At 33.8% G+C, this 14,843-nt stretch overlaps 1 protein-coding gene and 1 long non-coding RNA gene across 2 annotated transcripts in view; both read left to right on the plus strand.

Moving 5' to 3' along the window:
• Nucleotides 1-2,376, plus strand: part of LOC146999055 (uncharacterized) — a 282,879-nt gene extending 280,503 nt beyond the window's left edge. Inside the window, exon 2 of the long non-coding RNA XR_015040315.1 lies at nucleotides 1,945-2,376. This is a non-coding gene — a long non-coding RNA (uncharacterized LOC146999055). The remainder of the gene's footprint in view (nucleotides 1-1,944) is intronic.
• The window catches only part of LOC118189465 (IQ motif and SEC7 domain-containing protein 1-like), a 649,009-nt gene that overhangs the window by 174,675 nt on the left and 459,491 nt on the right, over nucleotides 1-14,843 (plus strand). The window lies entirely within an intron of this gene.

Here is a 14,843-nt window from a genome sequence, read left to right on the forward strand (position 1 = left end):
GTTGAGTTTGTTAGTCAAAAATTCTTTAAAGTTTCACAAAATATCCCTCAGTATTCCAAAATATCTCTCAGACTCTCTCTCCTATCTTTATCTATGTGATATAAAATTTAAAAAATTAATTAATTTATAACACAAGCATTTGGTAAATATTTGCACATAGCTGTGATTAATAAGGAGAGTTTATACCATTTTATTCTTAACTTCATAATACGTATTTGTTTAAGCTAATTTATGGTCGAAGTTTATTTTTCTGAGAGTAGACTAAGGAACCAGTGCGTCGAGAAATCATTAAAACCTGGATAGAATATTTGATGTGGGTACCACATGACTTCCTTGTACGACATATTAAATTATTCACATTTTTTGTAGTACTTCATTTAAACTTATTTCAAAAACATAAAACACCAAATACAGCTGTTAACAATTTAAAAAAGGCTATTTTTGCACTTAAAAGTAGAGTTTCTACCCAAAAACAAGCCATTCGGCCAGCGGGCAAGAAGGCAGATTATTCGGTGCACAAAACTGAAAGTTTCCTTTTTGGTCCTACTCGGCAAAAAGACACTAAAATTGGTGCAGAAACTGACTTAATTCGCTACTCTACTGCGAGTTTCCAAGTATAAACAAATGGCTGCTCTATTAGGTCTAGCGACATTTAAACTTTTAAATTGTTGATAATTCTACAGTTGTTCATGCAGGTTAACTATAAAAACCTTAACAGGAACATAAGAAAAAAAGAACTGTATCACTTTTAAAGCTGAAACTTCAGAATTTACCAATATATAAGAGTAAAATGACTGAGCTCATCGAACGGGTAGGAAGTCAACAAAAAAAGAGAGGTGCACAACTACATGTTATAACAGTCCCATATACAAAACTTCTACGTTCTATGGCTACTCGTTTTTGAGTTATGCGAGATACATATCTACGTCCGTCCGTACAGACGTCACAAAAAAGTCTCATCTGAAGCCACTTTAAGTCTATTTTAGAATTCGTTTTGGAAAAAAGTCCTTTACGTGCAGATGACACGGGGGGGGGGATCATTCAAGTAGATTCGAGAGCAGTCAAAATGGCTGTTTTCTTTCAAATATGGTACCCGAAAGTTTTCGCGATTGCAATCCTTCCTTTACTTCGTACGAGAAAGTAAAAAGAAATAACCCTTATTCCTTATTTGGACCTTTAAAATTGCGACACAGATAACTCCAAGACATGGAGTGCATAATTTCAACAAAATTAAATAAATAAGAAGTTAAAAATAATTTCAAATGAGGTAATGATTGATCTGATTATTAAATTGGTATTTGAAGTGTGCTTCGGCAGTAGTTAGTGTAAGCTACATCAACAAATTCCAAAAATAACCACATCATACCTTTCCCCGCCCCTTCATTTCTTGTACTGAAATAGGTAATTAGGAAATAAATTATTATAATTATTATTATTATAATATCTTATCTAAAAGTAAAAATGTCTTTACCGAACATTTTCCTTTTTACAAAATTCACGTAGAATGTCCTGATGACTAATATTCACGTTGATTTTCCCTTTGGTTTTTCCCCCAGGGATATTTTTAGGGAATATTTTCTATCATTTTCCCCTTCTTTCTTCTTTCCCTTTTGCAAGAGCGTATCCTCTTATTTTATTATTTATCTCTTAGGTTGTCTGGTGCACGTGCTCAATAAATGACTGGTAGGGGTTAGGTACGAGCCACGGAAATGCATTTATGTTTTCCATGCTTTCATTTTTTTGTATGGATATGTAAGGGGGGCAGGTGAATGCCCCGTAGGCTTAATATCTTTCTTGGTGAGCTTATTTTTGGATCATTTGGTTTCGAAAACATGGCGAAAGTAAAGGTAGTTTCATTTTTTACTTATCTATGTAAATAGCTGCTTGTAATTGTAGAATTTAATAAATTTATTTTTGTGACTAATCTTTTATTCTTCTCTATAGGCATCCCTCGTTGTTGCACGGAAGTTTTGCGAAAATTCAGCAAGCAACTTTTTCGATTTACCGAAGAAATTCGAATACGATTTTTGGTTTTGAAAAATAGAAAACGAAAATTATTGTTCTTTATTTATTTTGTATAGTGAAGAGGAAAAAATATGTCGATTTAATGCTGAAAGAGCACGTTCTGTGCGCAGGTTATTTGATCACGTGCGAAAAAATGTTAAGGTTAAAAAATAAATAAACTTTCAGATTTTATATTACTCCCAAAAGGGCGTTTTTTAACGTTTTGTCTGTTACCTTTATTTATCAAATATCATGTTCTACGTACTCAAACAATAAAATTCAGTTTAACAGCAATATCGAAAAATAATTTTTAATTGAGCATATCTTTAGAATTTCCGATACACAGTCTCACGCGCTGGTGATAAAAATGTTCTTTCCGTGGAACGTTACCATTGCTCGCTTTGAAATCCTTGATTTTATTAATCAAAAATTCATTAAAGTTTTGCAAAATGTGAAATCGATTATAAAACAAATTCCAAATTTTAAATTTGGATTTTAAGATGTCCTTATTCGCAGTACAATTACGTCATTCAAAATTGGATGGCTCTAGGTACCGTTGTTTTATCATAATGCGAAAAACATACATACATTTATGCAGATTCTTCATTATTTAATTTCTTCAAATATAAGGCAGGGCGATAATATTTGGTGGCAACAGTTTGAAACTTGAAACGTATATTCAGAGTGATTCGACGCAAAATAGCAAAACGAAAACAATAGTCCCTCAGTCAAAGAGGTCAAAGTCAGAGTCCTATATAGAGTAAATAGTCAGAGTCAAAGCCCCTTTGGACTAAAAATTCTCTGTTGCCTTTATTTTTCAAATATCATGTTCTTCGCACTTAAACCACATAAAATTCAATGCAACAGCAATATCACAAAATATTTAAAAACACTAAAATAGCATATCTTTAGAATTTCCGATAAACAGTCTCGCGCGCTGGAAATAATTTTTTTTTTTTTTTTTTTTTTTCAGTGTAGTTTTGCCATTGCTGGCTTTGAAATCGTTAAATTTGTTAAGGTTGTGCCTACCCTAAATTCGTCGTTTTGGTGAAAATTTTTGAATTTTTTTTTATTTATTCATTTTATAGGCCATACATTTAGTTTTCCAAAAATGCTTAATTTTTGTTTTTACGATAACTAGAAAAGTTGGCATTTAAATGGTCGTAAAAATGTAAACAATAAGTTTAAACAACTATTTTCTAATTATTAAACAATATAAAAGTTGTAAAATCAACACATCTTTCACTGTGTGACACATTGCTGATAAAATGCCTACATGGGAAGACTCAAAACAATAATGAGTATTTTAATAACCTTTTGAGACATATTTTACCTAAAGAAACTTTTGTCCAACTGAAAACATTGCTTTTAGTTGCACATATTGCTGTATTATTATTTAATTCAATATATTTAGGACTTTTACCTATTTTCAGGTATACAGAAATAGAAATTAATCCCATTATACTTGAAAGCTACATGGGAATAGACAAACAGCGAATTCAGAAATCGAAACGCCAATCTCTACAAGCACCAAAGTTATCCAGAAAAATGCTAATAGAAAGTCATAATTAGTTAAGAATGAAGTAAAAGAGAGCCTAAGATACAAATGTGGCGAGATTTAAAGGTCTAAAGCGGCTGGAAAAATTTTTTGTGCTGCATTAAAATCTTTAAATGCATTTTCTTCAAATTGTGTTTTTCGTTACTTTTGATTGCGATTACGTTAATTTCTCAAAATGTATAATTAAATTTTGCCAAAATTAATATTGAAAATTTAATATTATATAATTTAATATTGAAATTAAATTTTGCCAAAATGTTTTATTCATCTTTAGCTGTGTTCTGTAGCAAATTCTGACCTCTTTGTATTTATTTATTGATTTTATTGACAGTATTTTGAAGAAAAGAGGATTTTTTTGGTTTTAATTTTGAATTTTTATACTAAGTTTTGAATATTTCAAAAAAATTTATAAGTAAAGCAAATCTTTTGCTACAGAACACAGGTAAGTATGTTATTTATATACTGTGTAAAGATTATTGAAGTATATTCATTAAAATCTATTATAGGAGATCTAGCGTAAATGAAAATTTTCCCTAAAATTTTACTAAATATTGCCTATATTTAAAAAATTAAACGTTTTATAAAATCTCATTTAAATTCATAGTTTTATATCCCATCTTACTTAAAAACATGTGTGTTTAATTAAAATTTTATGTATTTGAAAAATACATCAATTCTTCTCTGTTGAGAAATTATCCTTGTCATTTTGGAATTAGGTCTCATTGCTTTATGAAATGTAAGACATCTTTTTTGCTCACTCTGCTAAAAATATTTTTGAAAGCAGTCCACTTTGAAATTGTTTTTTACTTCCTTGTACGAAGTAAAAAGGAAGTATTGTAATCGCGAAACGTTTCAGGTAGCATATTTCAAGGAAAATATCCATTTTGACCGCTATCGAATGCAATTTAACGATGTTTTTGCGTGATAGCTGTACGTAAGGACAGAATAAAAGACTCGTTTCCTCCAAAAAAATTATAAAACTGCTTTAAGATGAATTCTGAAGAGAATTTTTCGTGGCGGCTGTACGAACGTATGTACGTACGTATCTCGCATAACTCAAAAATGAGTAGCCTCAGAACGTTGAAATTTTGTATATAGGACTGCTATAACATGTAGATGTGCACCTCGTATTTTGGTTGCAATCGGCCGCACCAAACGTATATAAATATATTTATATATATATATCCACTCTGTTACCCGGCTCAGTGATCTCAGTTTCTTTACTCTTATATGTTTGTAAATTGTACAGTTTTTTACTTTAAAAATGATTGAATTATGTTGTTTTTATCTTCCGGTTAAGGTTTTTATGCCTTTCGTAATTCTGGAAGCAATATTTGCACAATTATCAACAATTTAAAAGCTGTTTAAGTGCAGTTAAGTTTTAAATAACATGGTATGCAAATACTGTTTCAAATGTAAACAAATATGTTTTAAATAACATATTTGTTTACATTTGAAACAGCAGAATTGTAGATTTGTTGCCAGTCTGGAGAAACTAAGCTTCATAACAACAAAAATAACGCCTTCATTTATTATTGCGAATTAAATCATGCTTAATCCATTCTGGAATTTTTTCGAGGATATAAGTGTTTAAGATTTACTTCGTAATTTTTAATGCAGCTATTTTGAGTTTTTATGTATTTTTGCCTTGTCGCGAAGTGAGAACTGAATTAATTGAATGAAAAATACTAAATCGTCTGTGAAAAACTGTTTCTTTTCTGTTTTGTTTGCTTAATTTCTTTCATACATCGTTTTAGCTTTATTATAGTATTTGAATAGAACATGTGGCAACGATAATTCTTCAAATGATATAAATTTTATGCCTTCAGAGTGTCGTTATAGTAAACAAATATAGTGAATTTTAAAGAGTGCATTTATTCTATTGTGATTTATGCGCTGTCGACGAAATAGATTTAATTCAATCCAATCAATTTAAATGAAATTCAAGAAAAAAATGCGTATAATTTAATATTCCGTACAAGGAAGTGATGTGGTGTACACATCAGATTTTTTTTATATTTCGGTATAACTGCAAGACACGCATTTCAGATAAAATTTTATTTGTCATGGCTATGAATTTAAAAAAAAAAACGATAATGAGTAGAGGTTTCTTTTTAAAAGTTTTCTAATGATTTTAGCCGGTATTTAGCTTTCTTGAAAACTTTTAATTCAAGATAGAAATCCTTCGAAATTAAAATAGTTGTAAGCACTTAACTCTTCATTTAGCTATCAACTTTCGCCAGTTAGCAGTCAACTTGAAAGATCATCTTAATTGTGTCCCCATTATTTTGTGCACTTTTAATTCTATTTTAAGTGCGTTCATTTAAAGCAGTATTCTTTTGCTAATTTATCCACTTGAAACAAAATCTCTTTGTTGAACCACGATAAAAAATTCCGTGCCGGTATAATTTGAAAGAAATTTATGTAGATAATGGAGACTAGTAACTATGTCAGACGAAAGGTAAAAAAGACTTGAATGTAAAGAGAATAAGTATAACTCTCTTGAGTCCATAAAGTAGAGCTGATGAAAAATTGCATTATTTTCTTTTATTCTGTTGGCAATACCAAGATTTGGTAAGTGAAAGCACTCTGATGTAGTAACCTGTTGAGAACATGACGCGCCAGTCTTTCTGAGCATCTGCTCGTTCCACCAAAGACGTAAATTTCCTCTGTTGCGACACAACGGACGTCATTTCACGTGGGGCGAAATCTCTGAATTACCTTTGCTTGTTGCTGGGGTGCTGTGTTGGTTGAGCATTAACTGCCGTTCATATGGGGAGTTGTAAAAAGAAGTCATATGAAAAATGAGAAGCGACATGAAGACATGTTCGTTCTCTCTTTTATGATTCATCGGTGCGATGTTTTTAATTATTTTCTTTCGGTAGTAATTGTTGTAAAATCTGTCACAAATGAGAGTATTCGTCTGAGACCCTTTTTCCCTTCCTTTCCATCACATCAGTTCATTTTCTCGTTTTCTCTTCTGTATGTGTTAAATCTGAGTTAAATATTTCACAAAATTTACAAAAATCTTATATGTATGGTTATACACGCGTATTTTACTACGGTACATAGGAATAACTAATTCGATTAGCCATTTTCTTCGGTGTCCGCCGATAACATCGCGGCAAAAACATCGCGGACGAAAACGTCGCGGAGAAAACAACGCAAGGCGAAAACGTCGTGCTACAAAACATCGTGGGAGAAAACATCGCAAAGAGAAAACATCGCAGTTCTAAAACATCGTGGTACAAAACATCGTCGTCGAAAATAAAGCGGTTCAAAAACTTCGTAGTTTAAAAATATCGTCGTCGAAAATATCGTGGTAAAAAATAAAGTATCTACAAATCATCGCATGGCGATAACATCGCAGACATGCTTTTTTCAGGCTTTAATAACTGTAAATGGATATTCCCATAATGATTTGTGAGCGCAAGATGTAAAGAAGGATAATTTTTACTTTCATATTTTTTATTAAATATTAAATTTTTGCTGAGAAAATAAGAAGGAAACTTAAGCATAGAAAATTAATGCAACTTATAGCACTTAATAGAATTTTAAACCGACATAGTTAACTAACAAAGACCATTAATAAATCATTTTTTATAAAGTTTTTACAGGTAATTTTTCATAAAAAGTATAATCTATTAAGTTGCATTTAATTTTCTATGCTTAAGTTTCCTTCTTATTTTTTCAGCAAAAATTTATTAGTTAATAAAAAAATGTGAAAGTAAAAATTATCCTTCCTTACATCACTTGCGCTCACAAATCATTATGGAAATATCCATTTACAGTTATTAAAGCCTGAAAAAAAGCATGTCTGCGATGTTATCGTTATGCGATGATTTGTAGTTACTTTATTTTTTACCACGATATTTTCGACGGCGATGTTTTTAAACTGCGAAGTTTTTGAACCGCTTTATTTTCAACGACGATGTTTTGTACCACGATGTTTTAGAACTGCGATGTTTTCTCTTTGCGATGTTTTCTCCCACGATGTTTTGTAGCACGACGTTTCCGCCTTGCGTTGTTTTCTCCGCGACGTTTTCGTCCGCGATGTTTTCGGCTGTAACCATTTTCTTCTCAATTAGGAGATAGTCGACAATAAATTTGACCTATTGTTCTGGATATTTTGTGAAAGGGTAGCAGTTAATAGTGGCAGAACATTACGATGGCGAAACTGTGCGTAGCATGTTTCTTCCATTTTCTGTTCTTATGCAGTACAGCCGATTTCCGGCCAAGGCTGTCTCAGTCAGCTTCTGGCTGCTGTAGTCGTTACTTATGCTCACTTGTCTGACCGTAACGTCAGCCCAAGCCCAAGAATTACCTCATGGGCATGGGGGGCAAGTTTACGCCTGCCGTTGCCAACAGCCTTGAGCACCTTACAGACGACAGTGCGATTTTGCTCAGTTCCTCCCCAATTTTGATGGAGAGCACTCCAGGGGGGACGGGTACGAGGTCCTTCCACCCCTCTCCCCTTTCACCAACCACACGATAGGACTTTCGGCATGCATCATATTTAGAGTGCCGCACCGACACTGTACATTTACAAACATCCATGCCTTCTCCAGGATTCGAACCGGGCCTTTCTGCACGACAGTCAACGACGCTAACCGATTGTTCGGTGCTTCTGGCTTCTTCACTAAACAAACGCCACAGTCCTCCAGCTTTTGACACCAACGTCCTTTAACCACTTTTCCACACTTTATTCGTGGTCTTCTTCTGTTTATCTCTGTCTTTTCGAATGTCAGTTTCTTCACTGGGTTTTCATCTCCATATTTCTATGTTTCAATACGAACTATTTGTGTTTTCTTGGCCTTAAATTATCAATTGCTAAGCCTCGCCTTCTCACATCCATTGCGCATCGATCTTATTTGATGCAGCGCTGAGAGAATCTGATCTTGTGTAACATTTTGGGCCTCGCATGGACCACTTCATTTTCTTAAATAAGGCCTAGGTATAATTTTAAACATTTTTTAGATACTCTACTGGGATTTTGTATGTGAGTGCCTGTGTAAAGAGTAACATTAGATCTATTGCATTTGTATGATGGTTTACTTTATTTTCGCTGTTGTTGACTAATGCTGACCTGTATGACCTATAAGTCAGCCCTAGCCCACAAAATACTGCATAGATACGCCTGTCGTTGGCAACAGTGACACTGCGATTAACTCAGTTCTGCCCCCAATTTTGACGGAGAGCACCCATGGGAAACGGGTCCGAAGGTCTCCCACCCTTCTTCCCCTACCACCAACCTCTGGAGGTGACTTTTCGGCTCGCTGTATATTTAGTGGTATTATGGTGACTAGCGATGCTGACTAAGACGCTAACCACTATACTGAGTCAATAAGCAAAACTGAGTTGACCACTATACCGGGTTGGGTGGTCTTTATTTTTGTAAAGATTACATCAATTGCATGTATCTGGAGGGGATAATTCTGCAATACACTGTGTCTGTTTTCTTTGCCGAAGATGTCCACACATGCTTAGGTGACGATTTATAGTGTAATGCATTGTAAGAGCATCAGAAGGCCTCAAATAATTATTCCATCTGATGTTTCCTCTTGATGTTTTTGGCAGAAATCAGTTCGGGGTTACATTAATGTAAGAATTTCGTAATAGAATTTATTCTTCGTTCCAGAATAGCAAATTTTTCTGAACTCCTGGTTTAAGTTAGAATACCTATTAGACATTTATGTCGCCAACAATGGAGCTCACATTGGAGAGATTTAGGCACATACTAAACTTCGAGTGTTTATGTCTAAGGGCATACATGCCGCTAACAGATGTATGCGTAGTTGAAAATATGTGGCAGGTTCTCTTACCAGACATCTAAAGGATAACACCTTGTGTTTGAAGTGGGTCAAGAGAGCTGTGAAAAATAATAATTTTGAAATATTTCATAAGAAGGAAAATTTTCAATAATAATGCGTTACATCAGAACAAAATAAGGATTTTACAAAATGAAATTCGTGTAGCATTCGAGTAGATGTGAGCAAAGCTCAGATGAATTCTCGAATTTAAAATAATGGATTGTGTTGGCGTTTATGTAAAGACGGCTTTCCACAACAAGAGAAGAAAAAGGTTATTTGCAACAGCGGGTTTCAGAGAAGTCTAGGATTAATAGTGTCATGAATTTGTAGCTCGTAATTTTCTAAAAAGCACTGAAATGTTCATCTTTTTCTCTTAGACTGTACCTTAGGTGTTCTCAAATTTTACTGATTTTTACAAAATAAATTATTCGATAAGTTTTGCTTATTGACTCGGTCTACTTCGGAGCTTCACAATGTAATCCCAATATTTAAAAAATTATTCATATAAATTATTTTTCCGATTTTAAGAATTAGGCATTTGTCTCCATTTTTGCTTGAGAAGAACTTATTTTAAAAAAACTGAAATCTTTCAAATTTTACATTACGCCCAAAAGAGCGTTTTTTAAACGTTTTGTGTGTTACCTTTATTGATTAAATATCATGTTCTTCGCACTTAAACCATAAAATTGAGTTCAACAGCAATATCGCAAAATAATTTTAAAATGATAGAATTTCAAAAAATTCGTTAGTGTTACACAATAAGCGATAAGCAACGGAGGACGTGGGCACTGTCCCTTTACCAAAAGGTTAATCGGTATAGCACCACGTCCACCTATATCTAGAGCCTAAAGAGGAATCACAAGACGCCACGCACCGGGCTCCCAAACCCAAAGCCAAATTCAACCCGGGGGCAGTCCAACAGACCAAATGCCCACGAAAGACAGTCCCAACAACCGCCCAGGCCCCACATTTATTAAATAAAATAACAAAAGCGTGCAGGGCCAAAATGGGCGAGTTTTGACAATAAGTAAAAATTTTACAAAGGTGTAATACACACAAATATAGAATATACATAAGCTAAAGTACAGTCTGATGTTGAGCAACCCAATAATATACAATGAGTAAAATATAGACAGTAGAATTAGACTTAATGACAATATAACATAAAAATGGAGAACATAGTGACATAATGAATGTAAATGATTACAGCAATACACAGAGGATATACCAAAAGAAATAAAAATAAAATAATACAATAGCCATCAGTGTGTGACTGGAAGTACTGATATATGGGAAAGTGAGTGTTACACAATATGAAATCGATTATAAAACAAATTCCAAGTTAACGCTTCCAAGATGCCCATATTCGGTGGAGGATTACGTTATTCAAAATTCGATGGCTCTAGGTACCGTTGCTTTTGAAGAATAAAGATAGCAGAATCAGCTTACTATTTGTGCACTCAGTAGCAGCAGTTGAGTCTCCGAAACTGTTGATGATTATGATGTGAGGGATTTATCCATAAATAATGCGATGCAGATTTAAACACTAATAACATATTTATTGAACTGCAACTAAAATAATATAAGCGGTAAATACATTAATGTTAACACAAGCATACATACAGAAGCTTAATAATAACATCTAAAGAACGAGAGAATGATGGGATATATTAATATCACGTGATTAACATAGTTGACATGCTTGACGTCTGTGTGTCTTGGCATTTTTTAGGGCTGCTAGAAGTGAGTTAGAAAACATTTTTTTATTTATTTATTCGCAAAAGCTTGATTAATTAATTTATGCAAATGCTTGATTAATTGAAAATTAATTTACAGCAGTTTCATCACAATGCGAGAAACATACATTTATGCAGATTCCTCATTATTTAATTTCTTTAAATATAATGCAGGGCTGTAATGTTTGGTGGCAACAGTTTGAAAAGTGAATCGATGCAAAATGCCAAAACGAAATTAATAGTCCTTCTGGGAATCCATTTAAATTAAAATAGTAACGTATTATTTATTATAATTGAAGCTGCTGTTTTTGTTGATTTTAAACGAGTATACGAGTACTTTTGAAGAACACTCTTGCTGAAGAAACTTTTGCACCTTGAAGTATCGGTGAATATAACTAAAATGAATAGGAAGTTTTATTGGCCAACGACTCATAAACGTGCGTTATGGAAATGCTATATCTGGTTACAAACAGCTCCAATTCAGGCTGTCCAGGTTGCAGTGACCAGCTGTTGCCTTTTTAAATGCGTGTATTGACGATTTTTGGTATAAGATAAGGATGTAAATATACTCACGTCTGCTGACGATTTCGCGATATGGAACCTCCAGCCCGAAAGAGGATACACATTTGAAGTTACAAAATAACCTAAATAAAGCCCTGAAGTGCCTCTACAGGGCTTACACTGGGTAACATTGATGCAAATATTGGAAAAACCGCTAGTCTGACTTTCTCACTGTGCCACAATTTCATCTTTGATAACTTTTCATTAGCGTATTTAAGCATGGGAAACTACTGCATTTCTTGCTGCTAGTTTCAGTCTATACTTTCCAATTTTCTATAGAGATCCTCAGTGCAATAGGGGGGGGGGGGAGAATGAAGATTTGCGCAGGACAGAGGTTAATAAAACATTGCATTTTTTTTTTTTTTGAATGATTTAAGCTGAAGTATGTACTTTCACGAGTGAATGCTCAAATAACTGAATTAATAATTGGATTTCGCATCTGCCTGTCCCTCCCCCCCTTCAGTTTTTCCATCCTTTCCAGTCCCTTTTAAAGAGTGTTTCCGACTCGTACGTTCGTCCTCTCTCGTGTGTGCACCCCCATGCCACAAAAAACTATTGATCCACCTTGGGGGCAGGAGAGTGGCAATCCCCTCACCATAATAAGAACCAATGAAGGACACTGGAGGTGGGGGAGGGTCGAAGCAAAGAGATTTGAGTGGGCGTCAGACGATTCCAAATATAACATCGGCGTGAGGGGGTAGTTAGGGGTTCAGTTGTTGATATGCGTGGCGCGTAGTGGAAGGTAAATCGTGTGAAATTGTGAGTTTGTTTGCACCGCGTTGTCTGTCATGGAGATTTTTTTGGGGGGTGAGCTTCTCGTGTGGGAGATATTAACATATCTTTAGAACATATCGTTTTGAATATGGATTCTGCACACAGTTTTCATTCCGGGTAAGTGTCATTCTGTTTTTGTTTTGGTGTAGTTTATCTGAACAGGTAAGTCTTACCCATTGGTATAGCGAAAGTGAATCAGTAGCATTTCTGAGATGGAAGCGATCTGAAACAAAACATTTGGACCGCAGAACGAAGGCTAGTATGAAGACTATATGCTATGTTTCAGATTTCGTTGCCTATTGTTTGGGATCTAATATTAAATACAGTGCTTCCACATCGTAATGCTAATGTTACTATCCCGAAGGGCGTTAGCTCAGAAGGACTGTTAATTCCAAAACGGCATTTAGCGTCGATTCACTTTTCAAACTGTTGCCACCAAATATTATCGCCATGTATTATATTGAAAGAAACTAAATAATGAAGAATCTGCATCAATGCATGAATGTTTCTCGTACTGTGGGAAAACAACGATTCCCAGAGCCATCAAATTTTGAATAACGTAGTCTTCCAACCATCTCAAATTTGTTTTATTATATATTTAAAATTTTGTAAAACTTTAACGAATTTTTGGTTAACAAACTAAACGATTTCAAAGCGAGCAATGACAAAACTGCACGGAAAAAAACGTTTTCATCTCAAACGTGCGAAACGGAAATTATCGGAAATTCTAAAGATATTCTGTTTTACTGTTTTTAAAAATATTTTGTGATATTGCTGTTGAATTGAATTTTATGTGTTTTAAGTGCGACGAACATAATATTTAATTAACAGAGGTAGCACACAACACGTTTAAAAACGTCCTTTTGAGCGTAATATGAAATATGAAAGCTTTCAGTTTTTCTGCTGGGAGGGGAGGGCTAATATTCGATTCCTGTTATATCGAAGATGGAGAGTTCTTTGTTGGACGATGAGACTAATGTTTTGATATTAAAGACCGATAAAAGGCCAGTACATTTGTGTATTTTAAAGTTATTACGTTTTTGTTAGAGCTGCTTGCAAATGGCTTCCATATTCCGCAGAAATTCCATGTAATTAATATTGTTGTAATATCTATGTTCCATGTAATAAATATGTGCAATTAATATTATGTTTAGGGAAAACGAGTAAAACGTTTTTGCACATAATGTTGTATATTTGTTTTGATTCGTTTGCAAAAACCGCTCGAACAACAAGAACACAATTCATTGTTTAAAAGGCCATAAATACAAGGTTTTGCCAGATACTGCCAAACTTCAAACCAGCCGGTTATTTTCTGTCTGCGGATGCTTTTTTTCGAATGTTGCCAGTTACTGTCAAATAAGTTTTACCAGTTTCTGAAGTTTTCTGAGGCGTAGCTTTTGTTTAATTTACTTTAATAACATCTCAGATGTGTGTTATTAACACTTCCGAACGATTTTATCCGTTAGATGTAAAAAGAAGTTAACTTTTCAATAAAATAGAATTAAAAAAAATTTATTTAATAAACATTATTAAAAATGAATGTTATAATTAAGGCACAAAAAAAGAGAAAAATAAACGATGGTGTGGTTTAATGGAAATAACAGATTAAATAGTTTCATTTACAGAAGTCATTTACGATTCTTATTTTTTGAGATCGTTATTTCGAACTGATTCTGCCGGTTTGTTATATTTTTTTGGTGCTATTTGTTTGTTCTTGCTATGTTTTGATGATATTACATGTAGTATACATTAAAGTACTGCTGTTTTCAAGTAAGACTGCTATTTACTGAGTAGTTGCAACTAATTCTGCTTTTGCTGCATGTAAGACTACTAAAACTGTCTAACAACTGCTGTTTGCAAGTAATACTGCTATTTACTGACTAATTGCAAGTAAGTAATAGTACACATTAAAGTACTGCTATTTGCAAGTAAGACTGCCATTTACTGACTAATTGCAATTAAGATTGCTATTTACTGATTAGTTGCAAGTAAGATTGCTATTTACTGACTAGTTGCAAGTAAACATCTGCACATGCGGACATAATAAAGGACATTTTCCAAAACGGATAGTAAAATGGATTTGAAATGGATTCAGAAGAGACTTTAAGCTATTTACTGACTAGTTGCAAGTAAGATTGCTATTGCTGCACGTAAGACTGCTGAAACTGTGTAACAACTGCTGTTTGAAAATAATAGTACACATTAAAGTACTGCTGTTTGCAAGTAAGATTGCTATTTACTTACTAGTTGCCAGTAAAGATTGCTATTTACTTACTAGTTGCCAGTAAAGATTGCTATTTACTGACTAGTTGCAAGTAAGATTGCTGTTGCTGCATGTAAGACTGCTGAAACTGTGTAACAACTGCTGTTTGCAAAGAAGACTTTCTTGACTACATATCG

The sequence above is a fragment of the Stegodyphus dumicola genome, chromosome 1 (assembly GCF_044657685.1).
Source record: "Stegodyphus dumicola isolate Sdum_Otavi_A_Nest chromosome 1, ASM4465768v1".
In the NCBI taxonomy this organism is placed as follows: domain Eukaryota; kingdom Metazoa; phylum Arthropoda; class Arachnida; order Araneae; family Eresidae; genus Stegodyphus; species Stegodyphus dumicola.